A 21,498-nucleotide genomic window follows, 5' to 3' on the forward strand; every position below is an offset into this window, starting at 1 on the left:
CCATTGTTTAGCTATAGCTGCAGAGATGTTGAGCCCTCTCTAGACCACCAAAAGCGGTATTTATTGAATCTGTGGGTGGCATAGTAGGGTCACACCTGATATTCCTCCACCCCAGTCACAATGTGTATACAGTATCTACATGCATACACATTCTTGCAGGCTTCCTGTGTGCACATCAACACGCTCTGGTTGGAGGCAGAGGGCTTTTCTAATACAGTGGTACCTTGGGTTACATACATGTCAGGTTACATACGCTTCAGGTTACAGACTCCGCTAACCCAGAAATAGTGCTTCAGGTTAAGAACCTTGCTTCAGGATGAGAACAGAAATCATGCTCTGGCGGCGCAGCGGCAGCAAGAGGCCCCATTAGCTAAAGTGGTGCTTCAGGTTAAGAACAGTTTCAGGTTAAGAACGGACCTCCAGAACGAATTAAGTACTTAACCCAAGGTACCACTGTAGATACATGTGCACTTTCAAGAGGGCTTTGAAAAATTTTGGGCTTGTTTCTTTCTATACTTAAGGGCCATTTCTCCAACTCTGTTTAACGCAACCCTGTGCATGTACAACGCTTTAATGTTTCCCAGCTTCTTACCAGTCATCTCTTTTGAAGGCTGCATGTTTCTCTCTCTTAACCACTGCCTACAGATCTCATTTAACAGCCCTTTGATTATTTAAGATGCTACCACTACCCCCAAATTCTGACTGCATGGTGCCAGTGGAAGAGAATTGCCTCAACTCACTCTCCTCTCAAGTTCCTAATTCTGCTGCCAGAACATCTGCTGCCTTGCCCAAGGCATTTTGGCTGAGATTCCTACTGTATATCCTTGAGAGAAGCAAATCCTCATATGCAAAGTTATTTGTTTTGTTTTCTAAATTTGTATCATAATGTTTTCTGGGAAGTGCAAGAGTAGCCTTTAACAGTGCAATCCTATACATTTCCACTTGGGCATAAGCTCCCCAATGAGTCCCAAGTAAGTGGGAACAGGACTGCAGTCTTCGGCTCACAGAAATAATATTTGGCAGGCTAAACAGAACTTTTGCACTCAGTTGAGTATCCCAGCTGAGCTGAACCCAGGTTTTCCTGTCTAAAGCCAGGACTTTATAAACTCTACCACAGCTGTTCTTTGAGAACCCCGTATGCTGTAAAATCCTCATAGGGCAGAACCTAAATTTGGAGCTGGTATTAATTTGCTGATGAGTGCCTAATCCTGGCACAAACGTGGCCATGTATTTTTTAGTCATTGCACCATCATCAGCATCGTTATTAAAATGCATTACCTGCCCTTCACCGGGAAGTCCCATGGTAGGTTACAACAATCAAAAGTTAAGAATCTGCCAAGTAATTTGGATTAAGTATTAAATATAGGAAAGTGTGTATGTAAAGTATAGCACTTTTCTGTAATTTATTTATTATTATTATTTTACATTTCTATTTATTAAAGTTATGCAGCACCCTTCATCTGAAGATCTCAAGGTGGTTCACAAGATTAAAAGTACAGGATAAAAGCACAAAATAAATAGTTAAAACAAAACCATGACCCCCTCCCCTCTCCCAGAAACACATTTAAAAGGCCATGGAATATTAATTTGAGAATATTAATTAATTTTTACAAAATGTATATGCTACTTGATTAAAAAAAAAAATCCCCAAAAGCATCTAAGCAGTTTACAACAATCTAAAATAAAACATTTAAAATTAGAACAGTTAAATGTATATTAAAAATATTTGAAAATTAGCTAAAAATAATAAAACATGCCTGGACTAGCTTGCCTAAATAAGCCTGTTTTAAGCAGGTGCTGAAAGAGTACAGAAAAGGCATCTGTCTGGTGTAAATAGGCAGGAAGTTCCAAAGCACAGGTACTGCCACTGTAAAGAACTGATTTCTTACAAGTTGCACAATGAGTATTATGTAGCACCTATAACCAGTGCTTTTTGGGGGGGGGAATGCAGGGGGATGCATACCCCCTAAACATTTTGTGAATCTTTGTACTTTTGCCCATTTACTGTATTTATTTTCCCCGATTTGAACTATAAAATGGTGATTTTCTTGAGTCAAAATGAGAGTACCCCGAAACATTTTTTTTAGGGGGGAAAAGCACTGCCTTTAACAGTGCCAGTTACACAGATCAAAGCAGGCATATGGGCAAATATAGAGTAAGGCGAACTGGCAAGCATTATCTGTTTGTAATCCTTATGACCCCAGCAGCTCTCAGATACTTACAGTGCCTTTTCATCTAAAGAGGACGGGATTTTGTTGACAGAAGACAAGAATGGTTCAAGAGCAGAAACTCAAATTCTCTCTCTCTCTCTCTCTCTCTCTCTCTCTCTCACACACACACACACACACACACACACACACACATACTATGGCCTGGTGGGTTAAACCACAGAGCCTAGGACTTGCCGATCAGAAGGTCAGCGGTTTGAATCCCCGCGACAGGGTGAGCGCCCGTTGCTCGGTCCCTGCTCCTGCCAACCTAGCAGTTTGAAAGCAGTTTGAAAGCACGTCAAAGTGCAAGTACCGGCGGAAAGGTAAACGGCATTTCCGTGCACTGCTCTGGTTCGCCAGAAGCGGCCTAGTCATGCTGGCCACATGACCCGGAAGCTGTACACCGGCTCTCTCGGCCAATAAAGCGAGATGAGCGCCGCAACCCCAGAGTTGGTCATGACTGGACCTATGCTCAATGAAATATAAAGCTGATAAGAGATCAGGTGACAGGGTTGCACCCCACTGTTTGCTTCCAATAAGGATAGTCTATCAGGCAACCAAGGCCACTTCATTCCCATAACTAGTCCTGAACCTAGATTGAAATGGGTTAAGACAATTTGTTTGATTGAATAGTACATCCAAAAATATAGTCATTTTTAATTCCTTCCAAGGTCTGTGCAGTACTGCTGCTGCAGGAAACCCAAAGTGGTAGGGAAAATGAAGTGTACAACAACTCAACAAACTTTTATTATGCAAAGATAATATGCAAATCTATCCTTCCTGTGTCAACACGGATGTGTTGTGCATCCTTCTCAAGAAAGTACAGGCACCTTATTTTGCTTCTCCTGTTTGATTTGAATAGGTATTTTCCATTTATACTTGTCATTTCAGCACAGTTCAGAAGCATTAACATGACAACAAATGCACTTTAATAAAAGCAATCACAATGAATTAAAGTATCACTTTAAAACTCTTCTTCATGTCATTAAATGTCTCGAGTTAAAGCCTCTTTTATTTTTATCTTTGTTGTCATGGCGGTAGAGGATCTCCCTCCCCAAAAAGTGTTTTACGCTTAGAGAACTTCATTCAACAGCAAATGGGAGAGGGAGGAAATCTGTAACTATAGGAAATATTAGCTGTGTAAGGGGAAATGCCTAAACAGGCATTGTGTCACTCTTCTGACGCCCCAGTTCAAATTGTGTTTGCCTTTTATTTGCTACATTTAAGCCCTGCCTTTCCTACAAGGAGTTCAAGGGAGCATTTAGGGTTCTCCTCTTTCCATTTTATCACATTCTGTGAAAGAGGTTAGGCTAAGACAACCCTGTGAAGTAAATTAAGCTGAGATTATTCATACATACATACATATATACATACATACATACATACATACATACCCTGCCCATCTGGCTGGGTTTCCCCAGCCACTCTGGGCGGCTCCCAACAGAATAAAAAAAAAAAGATAAAATATCAAACATTAAAAACTTCCCTTAAGGTGTCTTCTAAAGGTCAGATCATTGTTTATTTCCTTGATATCTGATGGGAAGGCATTCTACAGGGCAGGTGCCACTACCGAGAAGGCCCTTTGCCTGCTTCCCTGTAACTTGGCTTCTCGCAGCGAGGGAACTACCAGAAGGCCCTCGGCACTGGACCTCAGTGTCTGGGCAGAACGATGGAGGTGGAGACGCTCCTTCAGGTATACTGGACCGAGGCCATTTAGGGCTTTAAAGGTCAGTACCAACACTTTGAATTGTGCTCAGAAAGGTACTGGGAGCCAATGTACATATTTCAGGACCTGTGTTATATGGTCTCAGTGGCTACTCCCAGTCACCAGTCTAGCTGCCTCAAGAGATAGCAGCTGGCTCAAGCTCACCCAGTGTGCTTCATGGCTGACTGAGGATATAAACCCAAGCACCCGAGGTCTTATTCTGACACTCTAACCAAAGTTGATGGGCATTGCCATTCAAATGGTGTTCATCCGCTGCATCATGTGATCAATTAATTGGGGTGGGGCTTACCTGTGTCCCCCCCCCTTCAATATTTCATTCAAGTTGGCAACCCTGCTAACCACTGCATGTCACTGACAATCTGCTGGCACTTTTAATAGCTCTTGACACAGCAGGTCTTTGAAAATGAGACACTTGCAGTCCTAATTTGGGTGGGAATCTGGAAGAAGAGGTACTGTGGAATTCTTTCTTTTCCCACCTCTATCTCAGGGATACTAATGACCGCTCCCCGCTTAAAACGGGGGGCGCCCTTTGCGTGGACGCGCACCGCCCCTAGATCTGGAGCGGCTCCAACAGCATAGGCTTGTTTTGCCTTCCCTCAGGTGGGATACCTGGAGGTCTCCGCCTACCTCAGTCAGTTGTCCAATCCCACCTGGGGGAAGCGTTGCCAAGGAGACCAGGCCAGGTAGGGGAGGGATTACCTGCCCACACAATAGAGGGAGGATCTTACCTGGGAATCCTCACTTGGCTCCAGAGCTTCTCCCACCCTACCCACCCTCAGTTAATGTCTTATTTGCAGGTTAACTTTTCTTCACAGGTTTTGCAGGTTAACTTTTCTTCGCAGGTATGCGGGCGCTGCTACGTTAAGGTCGCTGTTAAAGGGCCGGAAAGGAATTTCCCTGCATTGGCAGGTTTCGCCTTTCCCGTAGCAAAACGTCACAACTTTGGCGGTATCAGGCCTTGGGCGGAATCCTTTAGTCCATCTTCCTCTTTGTGGTGGCGATACCAGGGTTCCCCATTAAAGGGGTTTCTGAAGGGAGGCTTTGACCGTACGCCGAAAGGTCGTCATTGCTCTCCCCTGCGGCGGCGTAACAGGGGTGGCTATCTCTGCTTGAACATATGTTCTCCAGAGCCGGCCCATCCCCCCCCCCCACTGGATAACCCTGATGCTCCCTAGGTCCCCGGCTGGGGACTGGGGAGGGAGAACGCCCAATGCCTGAGCCAAGGTCTACCCACATTTGAAATTTAATAAAGCTGTGGCCAATTTAATCCCATAGCACGTTGTCATGAGTCGTTATTCCACATGACGGGGGGACCGCGCGGGATCTGGGGACTCCGCCTGTCCACGCAAAAAGCAGGTGGAGTGGTGGAGAGCAGAAAGTAAGGAACCATATCCAGAGACAGACATTATTAGCTCTGAGTGAAAGAAGAGGTGTGGAATGTTTTGATTGTCTCTCATGTTGCAAGGGGAATTCCCTTGCTTGAAGGGCAAAGGAGATGGGAGCAAAGCAGAAGGCCTGTGTTAGTCAGTTGGCCCATAACATGTTAGACTTGGGCCCCTCAGCTGTTGTTGCTAGTGCACCATACTTTGACCATTGTGGTCAGCAGAGTACGCACAGCTCCAGCAGAGTCTTCCAGTGGAACACCAGAGTTTTCCTGCTTTCCAGTAGTCAGTGTTCCCCAGAGTTCCTGGTAATTTCACTCATATCAAGGTCTCATAGGTGATAAATAGGTATAGAGAAGCTATTATTTTGCCCAGGAACCAAACCTATGGAATTATGATTTTCTTAAGAAGAACATTATGATTTTATTTTGTCTGTCTCATAGGCTCTCATAATTTTTACAGTATATTTCTGAGGGGAGGGCAGGGGAAGAGAAATGCAGTGTGGGGTGGAATCAGGGAACATGATTTACAACACAATATCATGCAGATCTACTCAGGAATAAGTCCCACTAATTTCAGTGGGACTTACTCCCAGGTAATGATTGCAGGTGCAGTATCATTACTTCTCACATGGAACCAATACTGGCACAATTGCAAAATCAATTTTGTAATAGTAAGAGCTACCTTCTCATGAAATTCTGAATGAATGATCCCCCTCATTGGATACGAAAGTGAACATTAACAGCATATGTATTAGTCAGATTTTTCTGTACTCTGAATATTGAATGTCACATACTTGTGCTAGAAAACACTGGGTTTATTCCATTTCCTACAGCATCATGTCTTGAGCTAGAGTAAAATACATAGTGTAATTTTATGCAATCTCATAAATATGTATTTTATTATTTCAGTGTTGTTATTTTAAAAAAAGAACTTGATATTTCAAAATAATGTTTTTGGCTACTGGAACATGATATGAAAAACTAGAACTGTTCCAGGAAAAACTGGGGCATATGGTTACCTCATTACACCTGTCATTGCTAAACTCATCATTTCTTATATGTTCCAGGTATTTGGATATTTCTATAATCCATGTAAGTCAAAATAAGTGTTCTGCCTCAGGATCAGAATCAAAGTCAAAGGCTATAGACTTTCAGTGCTAAGGGACACTTTAAATGAGATAAATTTCCTACATGGAAAGCACTTGTGTATGCAAGGGAAGCATTAAAACCATGTGCGTATTGTCTATTTCTTGTGTGTGTGTGTGTGTGTGTGTGTGTGTGATCTGTTTCACTGTGTGTCCACATCATACATGGTGCAATTCTGTCTGATTTGTGTGTTTTTTCAACTAGATTATTAATAGCACTAGCAAAATATTTCCAGCACAGATTAATTCAAAATGAGGCACAATCTTCTCAAAACTAAACTGCTCACAAACTGATTCACTAAATTGTTGAAGTCAGCACCACAATTGCATCCTAGGGTACTAAAGTAGCTTGTTGATGTACTCTCAGCACTTTCATTCATCATATTTGAGAAATCCTGGAAAATTGATGAGATTCCACAGCGCTGGAGACCATCCTGCCAACTTTCAAAAAGTAGTGAAGGAAGGATCCATGGTACCATAAAATGGTTAGTTTGACTTAGATACCAGGGCAATTATTGAAGCAGATTTTAAAGATGTCAATATAAGTACCTTGATAATAATGCAGCGATGAACAAATCTTAGTAGATTGTGGGAATGCTGTGGATTTAATATATCTTGATTTCAGCAAACCCTTTGACATAGTTCCCCATGATATTTTGGTTAGCAACTTGATTAAACACAGTCTACAAAAGCAGTAAAATGTTTGAATGCAGGTAGATCCACAACTGTTAGCAGAACCATACTCAAATAATATTCATCAATAGTTCCTCTTCAAACTTGAGGGATGTTTCAAGTGAGGTGCCACAGGATCCTGGATCCAATACTCTTCATCTTTGTTATCAATAATTTAGATGAAGAAATGGGGGGAACCCCAATCAAAACGGCATAAGACATGACATTGGAAGGGATAGCTAATGCCTCAGAAGTGTAGAATAAGATTCAAAATGACCTTGATAGGCTGAAATTTGCAAAATGAAATTCAGGAGACAAATGTAAAATTCTGCATTTGGGCAAAAAAAGAAGGGGGGGTAGAACATTATCCGATGTGAATGCCTGTCTTGGCAATAAAATGAGTGAAAGGATTTCAAATTTGTAGTCAGTGTAGCTGTGCTAAAAGGTTAATGTAATTTAATCTGCATATACAGCACCATCTAGAATAATGTGGCCTGTTCTGGATTCCACACTTTAAACAAGAGGTAGACAAATTGGGATGGGTTCAGAAGAGGACAACAAAGATGGTCAGGGGGATGTGAAACAAGTCCTATGAGTAAATGTGTGTGTTTAGTCTGAAGAAGGGAAGACTCAGAGGGAACATGATAGAATACTTCAAATACCTGAAAAGCTGCGACATAGAAAAGAGTAAAGCTACACCCGAGGGAAGGACAAAGAGCTGGTCCACACTTCTGCTTGTGCTGGGCCTGGAGGTTTTTTTTAAAAAAGGTAGAGGATCCCTGGACGATTAAGTCCAGTCAGAGGCAACTATGGGGTGAAGCGCTCATCTCACTTTTGGCCAAAGGAGTTGGTGTTTGTCCTCACCCAGCTTTCTGGGTCATGTGGCCAGCATGACTTAACTGCTTCTGGTGCGACAGAACACTGTGATGAATGCCACAGAAATGCCATTTACCTTCCTGCCACAGTGGTACCTATTTATCTATTTGCACACGCATGGTTTCGAACTGCTAGGTTGGCAGGAACTGGGACAGAGCAAAGGGAGCTCACCCTGTTGCGCAGATTCAAACAGCCGACCTTCCAATCAGCAAGCCAAAGAGGCTCAGTGGTTTAGACCAGTGTTCCCCAACCTTGGGCCTCCAGCTGTTTTTGGACTACAACTCCCATCATCCCTTGCTAGCAAGACCAGTGGTCAAGGATGATGGGAATTGTAGTCCAAAAACAGCTGGAGGCCCAAGGTTGGGGAACACTGGTTTAGACCACAGAGCCACCCGCTCCTGGAAAGCACAGGTCTGAGTGGTTATCCTCTTGACCAACACTTTCTAGGCATGGGTCCAAGCAGTTTTCTCCTTGGCCTGCTCCTTTCCAAGGTAAAATCTGCTCTTTAGAGATAGCTCAGAACAAATGTCAGTCTGGGGGAAACCCAAATTGCGATTAGCTCTGATTGCACTAAAGAACATTTTTTCCTGGGGGAAAACAAAGGGACAAGAGGAAGTGTTGATACACCCTATATCTAACAGGCTTAAGTTACAGTTAAACATTAGGAGGAACTTAATGGTCATAGTCATTTGATATTGAAACTAACTACCCAGAGGAAGGTCTTCAAACAGAGGATAGTAAAATATCTGTGAGAGATGCTCTAGCTCTGGATATCTTGCACCGGATAGGAGCCCACAAGGTTGAACCTTCTCCAAGGTTGAAGTTATATAGTTTTATTCCAGATCTATGATTCTGTGCCCTAATGGAAGACCAGCAAATTGGCAAGTTCTTTTGGAAATGAAATTGGACCATCCCATGACAACTGCTTTACCATTTGCACCCTTTATTTTTCTCACTTTTATCTCTTCATCACTGGTTTTCCAAAAGTGTGTTCTCCCTCCCCGCCCCCCCTAAATCAAACAACCTAAACTGCTGTCTCCGAGAGCACAAGGCATCACAGAATAATGTAAAGAGTATTCTAATCCCAGAGGAAAGCCTTCTTTAAGTGAAGTGCTTGCAGTCGAAATCTTGAAAATCTTGGGGAGTGGAATTTCTTATTGTCAGAACTCTCAATACTAAAAAAAGAAAAGAAAAAAAGGAGCAGCCACTGATACTGAAAGCATTAAATAAAAATTACCAACAAGCTGTCTTACCTGTGTGCACTCAAGTGAAAGGAAGGGCAAACAAGAGCAGGTACTGCTTCTACATCAGTCAAAATGCTGACAGCTACAGTGTAATGTCTGACAAGGCTGACGTGCTGTACTCCCAAAGATATTTCTGAGTGAATTGAGAAAAGACAAATAAATTAGTGATAGTAGCTCTCCTGTCAATGTCCTTTTTGTGTGTGCATGTGTGAGAGAGATCTTCTCACGCTGTTAATTAGCGTTGTCTGGTGCAATTCACAGATACACTCACTTAGCGGAAATAAAAGGAAGAATCAATTATTTTGCATCTTACAAAAATGATATAGGAGACAGAATCACACCCCCCCCAAAAAAACACAGTGGTTTGGTGTTTTGTTTCATTTCTAAGCAGCAATTAGCATAATATCTCTTCAATTTGTACACACTTTCCGTGTCTCCCACACCCTGCAACCGACAACAGTCTTTTGTGTGTCAAATAGGAAACGGCTAAGAATGGAAGTGAGAGGGTAAATGTGTGAATATGCAAACCACCCGTGTCGAGGACAATTAATCTACCTAGGGCAGTGTCCATCTCTACTGAGAACAGACCAGTATCAGGGGCTGGATTTAGAGGCACTCTTCATCTTGACCGGGGGCCAGCAGCCCTTTTCAGCCTGAGGGCTACCTTCTCTTGGGGGCAATTCCAAGGGGATTGGTTGCCAATGGTGGGTGAGGTCAGTCAGAGGTTAATAATAATAAAAAGAGGGCAGGACAATGGATGCGACTCTTAGGTTTGTACAGTAGGCTGCATTCCAGCCATGGAAAAGAGGTTCCTACACACACACCTCTCCATCCTCCATCCAGATGAACAAGAGCCTTTCTCCAACCAAGGACACATTCCAGCCAGGCAAAAGCACTTGAAGAGGGTGTGGGATTAGAGTCAGTGGAGGGTGTGGCCAGGGAAAGAGGCATATCCTGTGGAGCATCTCAAGGGCCACACAGAGCAGCCTGAGGTTCCCTACCACTCCTCTAGCGGAAAGTTTCTTTCACTCATGGAAGGATGGGGTCTGACAGTGGAAGACTGATGTGTGGTGTCACTCCCAACTAAGGGATGGAAGGGGGAAATGGATTCGTTTAAGGCTGAATCTCTCAAATGTGCATGTTTCGCAAGCAAACAGGAAGCAAAACAGACAACCTTTGAAATTTGCACTTATATGAATTTTAGGATTTAGTCCTCCAAGCAATATTTACAAAAAAGAGCATATATGTTCATAAAAATGAATATATTAGTCAAAATAGCATACAAAATGCATTATATTATGACAAATTGCATGCAAAAATGTGCACATTAGTCAAAACTACATGCAGAAATATGTTGATTAGAAAAATATGAACTAAAATATTGGCTTCTCATGAGGAACCCTTTAAAAAAAATTCACAAATTGCTGCAGAGGTATAGAGAACTTAATATTGGAAATATGAGACACTGGGAGAAACGGAACTAACATATTCTTCCATCCTTTCTCCCAAATCTGTTTGCATAGGCACTTGTATAAAACTCTGTACAAGCTCATCTTTTATACATTACACAACCTGCGACCCTCCAGATGTTCTGGACTACAACTCCCATCAGCCCCAGCCAGCATAGCCAGTGATCAGGGATGGTGGGAGGTGTAGTCCAACAACATCTGGAGGGTCACAGGTTGTGCACCCCTGCACTATATCCTGCGTCTGTTTTATTTAATTTTTTCTTAGTGAAGTGCCATGGCTCAGTGGTAGAGCACATTCTTTGCATTCCAAAGGTCCCAGATTCCATTCCTATCTGGTAGGACTGGTGTTGCGTACTTTTCTTTTTTCTTTTTTTAAATGATATTTATTAAAATTTCAGAAACAAAAAATTACATAGTTAAAGAGAAAAGAAACAAGAGAAAAAATAAAAAAGAGAAAAAACATACAAAATACAAAGTACAGAAAAAACAAAAATAAAAAACACTTAAAAACAAATTAATCCTTCCATATCTTACATTCCATTTCCTTGCTTCCCTGACCTCCTCTTACCTCCCTTTTTTGTATTCCAGTTCAATTGGTTAATTCAGCAATTCCTTTCCCTCTTTGTTTTTGTCTTAGTCCTTTAACTTAATATATTATAGCTTTAGATTCTCACTTATTAACATCCATTTTTTCATACACCTTTAAGACATTGCTGCTAAAACCACTTAGTGGTGTTGCGTACTTTTCAACTGGAGAAGTTTCTGGTCGGAAATCCTGAAGAGCCACTGTCAGTCAATGTAGACAACACTGAGCTAGGTGGTACTGACACACATCTTGCATACAGTTGCAGTTCCTGTTGAAACCCAGCAAGATAAGCAACAACCCCTCCCAAAAATTGTTGAGATGCTTCTCCCATCTCAAGAAAGCAGAATTCAATTGGGCCCTGTTTTCACAGTTTGGTGATGTTTTCAGGAAGCATGGCTGGAAGATGGATTTTGGCACAGTCTTAATTTTTGCTTAATTTCTCAACCTCTTTTTGTTTGCCTTATACATTATCATATCCATAACTGGTCATTTGTTGTAGCTCTTTCACTCATAATCACAATGCCATAAAAACATAAATAAAGTATGTTCTGTATTGCTTACCCCACAAATTTAATGTCTAGCCATTTTAAAGTTGAATACTACTTGCAGCCTCATGCTCAGCATTGCTCAGGAATGCTGAGAATTGAAATCATTGGTTAAAATCAGTGCAGTGAAAAATGTTGTCTGCCATCTTAATTCAAAAAGGTATCCAGCTGCATTCAAATAGAGACAAAAACCTGCTCTACAATCTCAGGAACCATCATGCAAAATTTGGTTATGATACCGTGAGAGGTGTTCAAATGCATACCAAAGAGATTAAGCACTTTCTGAAATATATACAGTTGTAGAAACAATAGCAAAAAATAATGATTTATTTCCTGGCAATATTGACAAATAACTGTTAACAGATCTGTAGGGCTTTGTTGTTATATTATGAAAATTCAAAACTCCTGCATAAGTGTGAATGTGTGTGTGTGTGTTCTCATCCTCCCCATGAGGTGGTTTACAGCAGTAATCATAATTCTCAGATTGAAAAGATGTGATTCTTTTTTGTAACTGCGTGTAAAAGCACCGAATTGTCAACTGGACTGAAATGTGTAATTGAAAGTTAAAACATTTCCCAAACTTTTCGTGCGTTTCAAAACTCTGTGTGAGTGATGAAAATAAACTTTGTGGGGTTCTGATCTTTGATGTGGCAAGGGAGATGTACAAAAATGTCAAGTGAAATAAATGGAGCCTTATTCTACCAAGAGTGAAATGGTTGCAGGTGCTTTGTCAGCATGGGATTAAAACATTCATAAAGAAGTTAGTATGGAAAAAATGGTTTATTGGTAACAAGTTATGCTTGGGGATTAAGAGGTTACATTACAACAGGGCAGTCTTTCAGCACAAGACAGAGAAATAGTTGTGTGTGGGAGTTGCAATTAAAAAATATGTGCGTACACCTAGAATTTACAGGCATCTTGGGTGTCCAGCAGTGAGCTCGGCTTATGGTCTTCAGCACGCAATGGCTTTGGGCCAATACTGTGAAATCCCACGAAAGCTGCATGTGTGCGTATGCATTGTCTATAACTACTTAGGCCTTCCTTTCTCTTGAAATTCTTTCCAAATGCCATATTCCATAAATACTAAATGTGTGCCCACCCTTCAATACCTTCCCATAGATTTGCCAGCATGTTGCTATTGCAAAAGAATTTAGGGTGCAATATTGATCCATGGCAGAGGAGCCGTGATCAAAGCAAGATGGTAATGCAAAATCATCATTGTCATCATGTTCATTGACTTGCCATTTCTCTACAAGTTTGTTGTTTGTAACATATCAAAATGAGGAGTGATTATAATCCAAAACATATAATCATATATCAAAATTACAGTTAAATATCAATAACATAATATCAATAAATCAATTTTTGGCATCCATCTGCCTTGGGAGACAACGGAAAAGTGCATCTTTGGGGGTAAAATCAAACCGTTGGAGAGTTACAGCGCCTGCTCTCATGGAAGGACACAATGATCTTGTGGAGCTTAGGTGGGCGTCCTATCTTGTTGAGCAGTGTAAACAGTCAGTGTGGTGTAGAGCCAGTGTGGTGTGGTGGTTAAGAGAGGTGGATCTGGTGAACCGGGTTCGCTTCCCCGCTCCTCCACATGCAGCTGCTGGGTGACCTTGGGCCAGTCACACTTCTCTGAAGTCTCTCAGCCTCACTCACCTCACAGAGCATTTGTTGTAGGGGAAGGAAGGGAAAGGAGATTGTTAGCTGCTTTGAGACTTCTGAGGGTAGTGATAAAGCAGGATATCAAATCCAAACTCCTCTTCTTCTTCTTCTTCTTCTTCTTCTTCTTCTTCTTCTTCTTCTTCTTCTTCTTCTTCTTTGGCTGACAAGGTCAAAGGCTTTCATTAGATATAAAGGTGATGTACAAGGGGTCTCTCTGCTTTTAGCATTTCTCCTGAAGGTGGCACAATGAGAAAATCATGTCAACTGTTGACCTCTGAGCTCTAAAGCCGCACTGCGACTCAGGATAACCCTGTAAGCAAGTGACTGTAATCTGTTGAGAATTACATAGGTGAGGGCTTTCCCCATCGTACTCCACAGGGCTAGGGAGAGTCTATGGTAGTCATTTCATGGTGGGCACCTTTGTTCTTGTAAATGGTCACAATGCCGGAGTCGTGCATGTCTTGTGGCATGGATCCTTTTCCCCAGCACTACAAGAGGAGGTCATGGAGGTGCATCATCATGAGAGAAGAGTTGGCACTTGCTTCCAGCACTTCTGTTGGGATTCTGTCCTGTCCTGAGGCTTCCCCACATCCCTGAGAGTTTATGCTGTTCCTCACCTTGTCGAGCTCTTCCAAAACAGGCAGAGTATGAATGCTGTCCATTGCTGCGACAAATACCATGTTTTCCTGTGAGAACAGTTCTTGACAGTGCTCTACACATTGCTTTATCTGCTTACTGCAATCTCTCCAGACAAGGTTTTCAGCGGTGCAGTTTTCCTGAGTGTTGGTTCAAAAGCAATTGGTTTTCAGATGCATACTGACCCTGACAGAGAAGCATCAATAGTCTTATCCCCAAAGTTTATCTAAATCTACTTTAAAACTACCCAGGTTGCCGGCCATCACTGTGTCTTGTAAGATCGAATTCTGAAGTTTAATTATGAATTGTGTGAAGAAGTACTTGCTTTTGTCTGTCCTGAATATTCCAGTTACAATGGATGACCCCAAGTACTAGTACTTTGAAAGAAGACTTCACTACCCACTGTCTCCACTGCACACATATTTTCAGACACCTCTGTCATGTCTCCCCGGAGATGCTCTGAAGGTGAAGGTGAACAACAACAACATCATATATTCTGATGATTATTATGCAAGAACCACTTTTCAGATTAATTTCATTGGATCGCGCCTGATGCTAAAGAATACCGGTTGAATTGTGTTTATACCAGGACAAAGAAGCAAGAGCAAATCCACCTCTGAAAATCTAAAGGCCAGCAGTTAATTCAGATTCAATATTGACCCCAAGGGAGAGGTTTGAAAAACACAAAAGCTGACTCAATAGTTTGGGACTTTTAGATGGTCTTAAAAAGATATGGAGATGTGAGAGGTAAGTCTGCCATTACAGCTTGTCATTGTGAGGCTGGCTACCTGTATGACCCCACTGAATTAAAAGCAATTTACTCCTAGGTAAGTTTGGCCAAGATTGAAGTCTTAGCTGGTTCTAATAAAGGTAGAAACGAACAGATACATATTACCTGCACACCGTGGGATAGCCAAGATAAGCCCTGAGTCTGCTGATCTTCAATAGCATTAATCTGTCTGATGTAAAATGAAAAGTTCCCTTGTGAGAAGATCCACATTCCTATTTAAATGAGCACCACTCCCCCCCCCCAAGACACTATTTTTAATTATTCTCCAAAGCAACCTTCCTTTTTAGGGTCTCCATATGTACTTCATTACAATGTGATGCCACTTTTAAAGTATATCAGGGCATCAGGGCCCTATTGGTGGGCTGAAAAAGGTATCCACAAATTTGCCACTTGCCTTGTTATTTATGTTTCCTTTTTTAAAAAGTGGGGGAGGGAAGCAAAAAAAGCAAAGCACTTGTACTGTTGAGGTCATCTTTACCTCATGCTCCTTAGCACGAGCAGAAAAAGCAAAACAATAGCAACATCCCCACACATAGCACATTTATAAAAGACAGTTTCCGCAGAAGTCTTAAATCTTTGATGAAATTCAGCCAAATTGGCTTTGTATAGGATAACCATATTAATTAGCTGGCTTAGTCATGTTAATATGGTAATTCTAGCAATATTTCACCCTAGTCATCATTAGATTAAGCCTCCTTCATCTTCTAGTTAACTTGCAATTATGGTCTTTAATATCTGACATTCGCTTGGATTTTGGTCAATCCATACAATGCCAATATTTAATGATAAGGTCCCTGGGTTAATCAGCTGGAAAATATTCCCAGAAGTTCCAACTAATCAAATTTGCTCTTGCAATTCAGTGAGTATATTGCCATGTTAAGTTTCAGAACAGATGTCTGAGGCAGGAGAGGCTTCCTTACAGCAGAACTCAAATCTCACCCTCTTGCTCCGTAATGACATAGGTTATTAAAACACACTATTTTGGTGCTGGTGGTGGTGACCTAATTAAGGCACTCAATCAAAAAGAATCAAAGCACACACACCACGTCCCTGCCTTCTATGAGTGTTTTCAAATCGAAACATAACACTGATGAAAGCACAGCATGAAGGATGGCTAAAAAGTATGATCTCAGCTGAGAAATTGGCCCTAAGCACTTGTTAATGAAGGCAAATAGGATTTTGCACGCCAACATATAAACTTAGCAAGTGTAGATTCTATTTGATTGCCATTTTCAGCAAGTTAAAGCAGACTGATATAATTATCAGCCTGGTATTATTGTCTCGTGCTTTTGCTAATCCTTTTTGCGGCGTAGGAGGCCTGGGAATTAGCGCATGGGCTGTTGCTATCACCGCAACCCGTAGCTGACTGTTTTGCTCTTATTCAGACTCCCCACCTGTGCTTGAGAAGAAAACCCTGGATCAGAAAGAAAGAGCAAAGTGCCATCTGATAGTTCAGTCAGGGTGAAAGCAAATGCAGATGAGAATCCATCTTGAATTTTTGCATCCACATTACAGGTTGGCTGTGTGCATGGAAGACTTGTATGATGGTGGTAGATCCAAACCACATGTTTAAAGCAGATTCAATGCACATCTAAAGCTCAGGACTTCCCCCAAAGAATCCCAAGGACTGCAGTTTCCCCCTCACAGAGCTACAAGTCCCAGCACCCTTAACTACAGGGAAGTTTTACAGTAAATGGTGGATGCACGGTTATATCCACAGTACATGAAAATTCAGGGAAATTCAGGGAAAAGATGCCAAATGTAATGCATTTTGGGATGTCAGGGCAAAGTTTGCCCATCCCCATATGCGCAAGGAGGAACTGTGATGCCATTACAACCTGCCAGCAGAAACATATATTAAATGTGTCTCACATGAAAAAAGCTTGCATTGTAAAGCCTTGAAACACAAGCGATGTCACACACAGAAATGCCTGTGCTAAGATATTGCCCATTTCAGATTCAACAGTTGGAAATGTAAGCATAGATTATAGAAAAATAACCTCATCCTTTCCATTGTACATCTGTAAACAGTTATGTAAGCTGCTGCATTTAAACTAGAGGATATAGGTCACAACTGAACTTTGTTGTCTAGTTTAATATAATCTTTTAAAATCTGAGAACTTTTAAGCATTATAAGATCCCCCCTTTTGTTTTTCAGTGCAAACCTTCTATACAAAATTAATTCTGTTTGGAAAATGGATGAAACCCTCATCATTAGTAAAATAAACCTCAGAAGAGACAAACTTGTAAATGCACTGTAGCTTAAAAACCATATTGCTGCTGGTTCTTGAAAAGGACTCTTATAAGATCTGAGGCCTATTAAAAAACAGAAATGTTTGACATCTGTTGGTGCATTGCATGAATGCAAGACAGAGATATATTAATACCATATGCGAAGGAATATGATTCAAAAATTCTAGCTTTGCTGGTATTTCCCAAAATAGATTGCCATGCTTCTTGAATAAATAAAATCAAAGATAAATATATACATTTTTAAATACACATTGAAAAATCAAGGGTTTTTTCTTTTAAAAAATGCAACAACATATGTAATGTGCTATAAAAATGGTTTCTGTGTGTAAAAAAATAAAGAGAGAGGAAAAATAGAAAGCTGAGCCAAAAAGCAATATGCGATGAAAGAGCTATTAAACTGCAATGAAGTTCTTACACAAATAAAGGGAAGGTAACTTTAAAATAAAGGCTTTTATATCTGCAAATATTGATTTGAATTTCTGCATCTCTTATCTATAGAGCTTCATCTGCAAGTACTTTATGGACTATGGTAACTTTATACACCTTTACTTCTGTTTTTTTCTGAATAATTACAATGTAGCTTCCGAAAATAGAAAGGTTTTCTTCAAATACTTTGCAGACCTTGAGATCCTACTGGATCAGGCCAGTGGCCCATCTAGTCCAGCATCCAGTTGTCTCAGGGACCAAGCGGATGCCTCAGCAAAGCCCACAAGCAGGACCTGAGTGAAACAGCATTCTCACTACCTACAATTCCCAGCAACATGTTCTGGGCCTAGGGCTGGCCAGTTGGCCTGTCCATGAGGCAGACTGAGGCAGCCGCCTCAGGCAGCAAAACCCAAGAGGGCGGCTACATCATGGTCACCACCACCAATGGAGAAGTGAAAAGAGGCTGCAGCAGCGGCTACTAGCAAGATCTTGCGAGAGTCTTGTGGCATCTCCCCGGAAGTTGCTGCCTCTTCTTCTTGCTTCTATAGAGCCGTCATGGGCACCCCACCCACCACCAGAGAAGTGAAAAGAAGTGGCTTCAGCTGCGGCTTCCAGGTTCTGGTGAGATCTTGCAGGGCTCTCATGAGATCTCGCCGGAACCTGGAAGCTACCACCACAGCCACACGATTCCTGTGAGGCAGCAGTTGGGGATCAACAACAGGGGTAGCTCCTTCCCATTTTGCTTCAGGCGGTGAAATGGGATGTGCCGACCCTGTATGTCTCGCCTCTGACATGAGGTATATTCCTAGCCTGAAGCCATCAATAGCCTTATTCTCACGAATATGTCTAATCCTCTTTTGAAGTGAGCTAAATTGGTGGCCATCACTACTTCCTGTGGGAGTGAATTATTTTTGTCTCTTCTGAATCTTCAACATTAAGCTTCATTGGATGACCTTGAGTTCTAGACTTCTGAGCGGCCCAGGAATACCTGGGCAAGTAAGTCTTTAGTAACCAGGGAAATACCAGCACGTCTCACCTGATGGATTTCTCAGGTGAGCCATTCCACAGAATGGATAGGTAGGTTTTTTTGAGCAAGACCCCACTGCTTACAACCTTCAATAATCTGTGTTGAATAGCTGATTCGGTCACAGCTGGCATAATTATATCTGGGCACCACTAAACAACCATGTAAAAACAACTAGAAAGGATGGACACCCTATGTCAGCAATGAAAAGCACTAGAACCGGTCCTTTTCATGAGAAATTCATCGAGAAAAATATAGATCTTTAACTGGAACAAAAGGAATGGAGTGGCATGGGGTGGTAAAGAGCAGAGTGGAATGGAGGAGAATGAGTACAGTGGTACCTCGGGTTACAGACGCTCCAGGTTACAGACACTTCAGGTTACAGACTCCGTTAACCCAGAAATAGTACCTTGGGTTAAGAACTTTACCTCAGGATGAGAACAGAAATCGCACGGTGGCAGCGGGAGGCCCCATTAGCTAAAGTGGTGCTTCAGGTTAAGAACAGTTTCAGGTTAAGAACGGACCTCCAGAACGAATTAAGTTCTTAACCCGAGGTACCACTGTAGTGGCTTCCTATCACAGTAATCTTGGTACATGTTTAAAATAGTCCTTGACGAGTACAAAAATAATCCCAAGAGCACCGGATTTTATAGAGAAGTGGGTTTTAACTCTGAGGGACTGAATAACTGGACTGTAAATTTTGTTTTCAGAAGCGAGTCGTAACTAAAGTCTTGCCTAATTAAGAGCTAAGGCTGGGAAGTTTTAATTATTGTAATTGATTTTGCAATTTGATTTCTTTCTAGTGAAAGGGAATGGTTTAAAAGCATTAAAAGCCACTACTGTCGTCGTGTACTTCCTCCAACTGGAAGTAATAGGCTTATGCATTTAACTAGGACTGTAGGGGGACATCTTCAACCAACCAGCAGACATAACTCCAGTGGGCCATGGTATATGGAGAGCTGCAGCACACAGAGGCTCACTTACTTGCTTTGGTCCAGTCAGCATTCACAAGAAATCTGCTTTTTTCTCGCTCATCATTGTCCCTAAGGGGCAGGAAATTCAGGCAACCAAGGCAGCTTCCCCTAAGACAGAAGAGGCCTCCTGAGCCTTTGAGCCTCCCAACTATTTGTGAAGTGGGCCTTGGCGAGCGATTGCCATCTGCGTTATTATGTTGGGCACAAGGGGAAGTTCGGCCACGAGTTTCTCGAGTTCGGGTTCTGCCCTGATGGGAAACTGAGATATGTAAACAACAGCAATTATAAAAATGATGTCACGATTAGAAAAGAAGCCTACGTACACAAAAGTGTGATGGAAGAGCTAAAGAGGATAATCGATGACAGTGAAATCAGGAAAGAAGATGTTGCATTATGGCCACCTCCTGAAAGAGTTGGCCGGCAGGAGCTTGAAATTGTAATTGGTGATGAATTACAAATTTTTTACCACATCAAAAATTGGTTCTCTTATTGATGTAAATCAGTCCAAGGATCCAGAAGGTCTAAGGGTGTTTTACTACCTTGTCCAGAACCTCAAGTGTCTCGTCTTCAGTCTCATTGGATTATACTTCAAGATTAAGCCAATTTAAATTGTATGGATTTAAATTTGTACTGTAAAGTTTCTTTCGGTGGGGTCACTTTCCACATATCTCATTGGTTTTATGTGTGTCAGATTTTTTACAGAGTGAATTTAATAAATGCTAAAACAAAAAAACCTACTTATGAAGTGAATACACTGCAGGGGATTTTCTGAGGAAAATTGGCAAAAGCGACACTGCGGACACGGGCTGCCATACATCTGGATTTTCAAGGACATCTAGCCGATTTCCGTCCGGACACTGCTTACAACTGCAGTATTCCGTATATGTCCGGGAAATTCCGGCCTATGGCAACCCTAAACTCAAAACAACAAGAAGTTCTGCAAATATATTAATGTTTAATATATTAATGAACATGTACCATCCAGGACAGATGCAGCTCTGTAACATAATGGATACTGGGGGTCTGTAGCTGCATCTGTTTTCTCCCCACACTGTTCACTATGCAGTATTTCCACGGATGTAAATATAAACACAGTATGAACCTCTATCTAACCGTCTTTAAGAAAATTCATGACTGTCTTAGTAATGTATTGTGTCACATCCAGAATGGGATTGACAGATGTGACTCACAATTTGGCAAAGTACATTATGTTCATGTCAACTGTATACTGCAAAGTCTGTCCATTAAAAACAAATGTGTGTTCTAAGCACTATGGGTGCCCTAAAATATTATGGTTATTATTATTATTATTATTATTATTAATCTGTTCTCTACTGCTGTAACTACCTCACGAGAGTTGAGTTTCTTCTTGGGATCTCTACCTAGCTCTCTGGTTGCTTACCTTGAGGTTGTTTGCTAATATTCTCAAGATGCCACACTCTTGTTCAGCAAACCACCTTTTAATAATCAAGCTTCTAGTTCTCATGGTGACCTTAAGACTATCTCATTTTTTTTCTTTGTAGCGCATTCTGCCTTGCCTAAAACATTATCAAATGATTTGAGAACCTCTATTGTGGATGAATTACACAGAATTTAAAATTTGCATAAGAAACAAAATTGTATTTTGGTTTCTATTATAGGTATTTGCATATGGCCTCTCACTCCCCCACCCCCCACCCCCATTTATGGGCAGATAAATTTTACTGAATTTCTCCAGAGAGAAGACAGCTTTCTCAGGGATTGGGCTCACCATTACCGCTGGCAGGAGCACAGCTTCTTCTTTTTTCCCACTGTCTTCTTTGTTGGTGCTGCCACTGCAAGTGTTTTTCACCCTCTACACTGCCCCAGGCCTAGCAACAGAGCTCAGTGG

At 41.5% G+C, this 21,498-nt stretch overlaps 1 pseudogene across 1 annotated transcript; it reads left to right on the top strand.

The window, feature by feature from the left end:
* The first annotated feature begins 18,185 nt into the window (after positions 1–18,185).
* On the top strand, positions 18,186–20,342 carry LOC308463142 (protein mago nashi homolog pseudogene; annotated as a pseudogene). Its single transcript has 2 exons — positions 18,186–18,251; positions 19,789–20,342. The product of its transcript is annotated as a protein mago nashi homolog pseudogene (transcript).
* The last annotated feature ends 1,156 nt before the right edge of the window (positions 20,343–21,498 follow it).

The sequence above is a fragment of the Podarcis pityusensis genome (assembly GCF_964106645.2).
Source record: "Podarcis pityusensis genome assembly, chromosome: 1".
NCBI lineage: Eukaryota > Metazoa > Chordata > Lepidosauria > Squamata > Lacertidae > Podarcis > Podarcis pityusensis.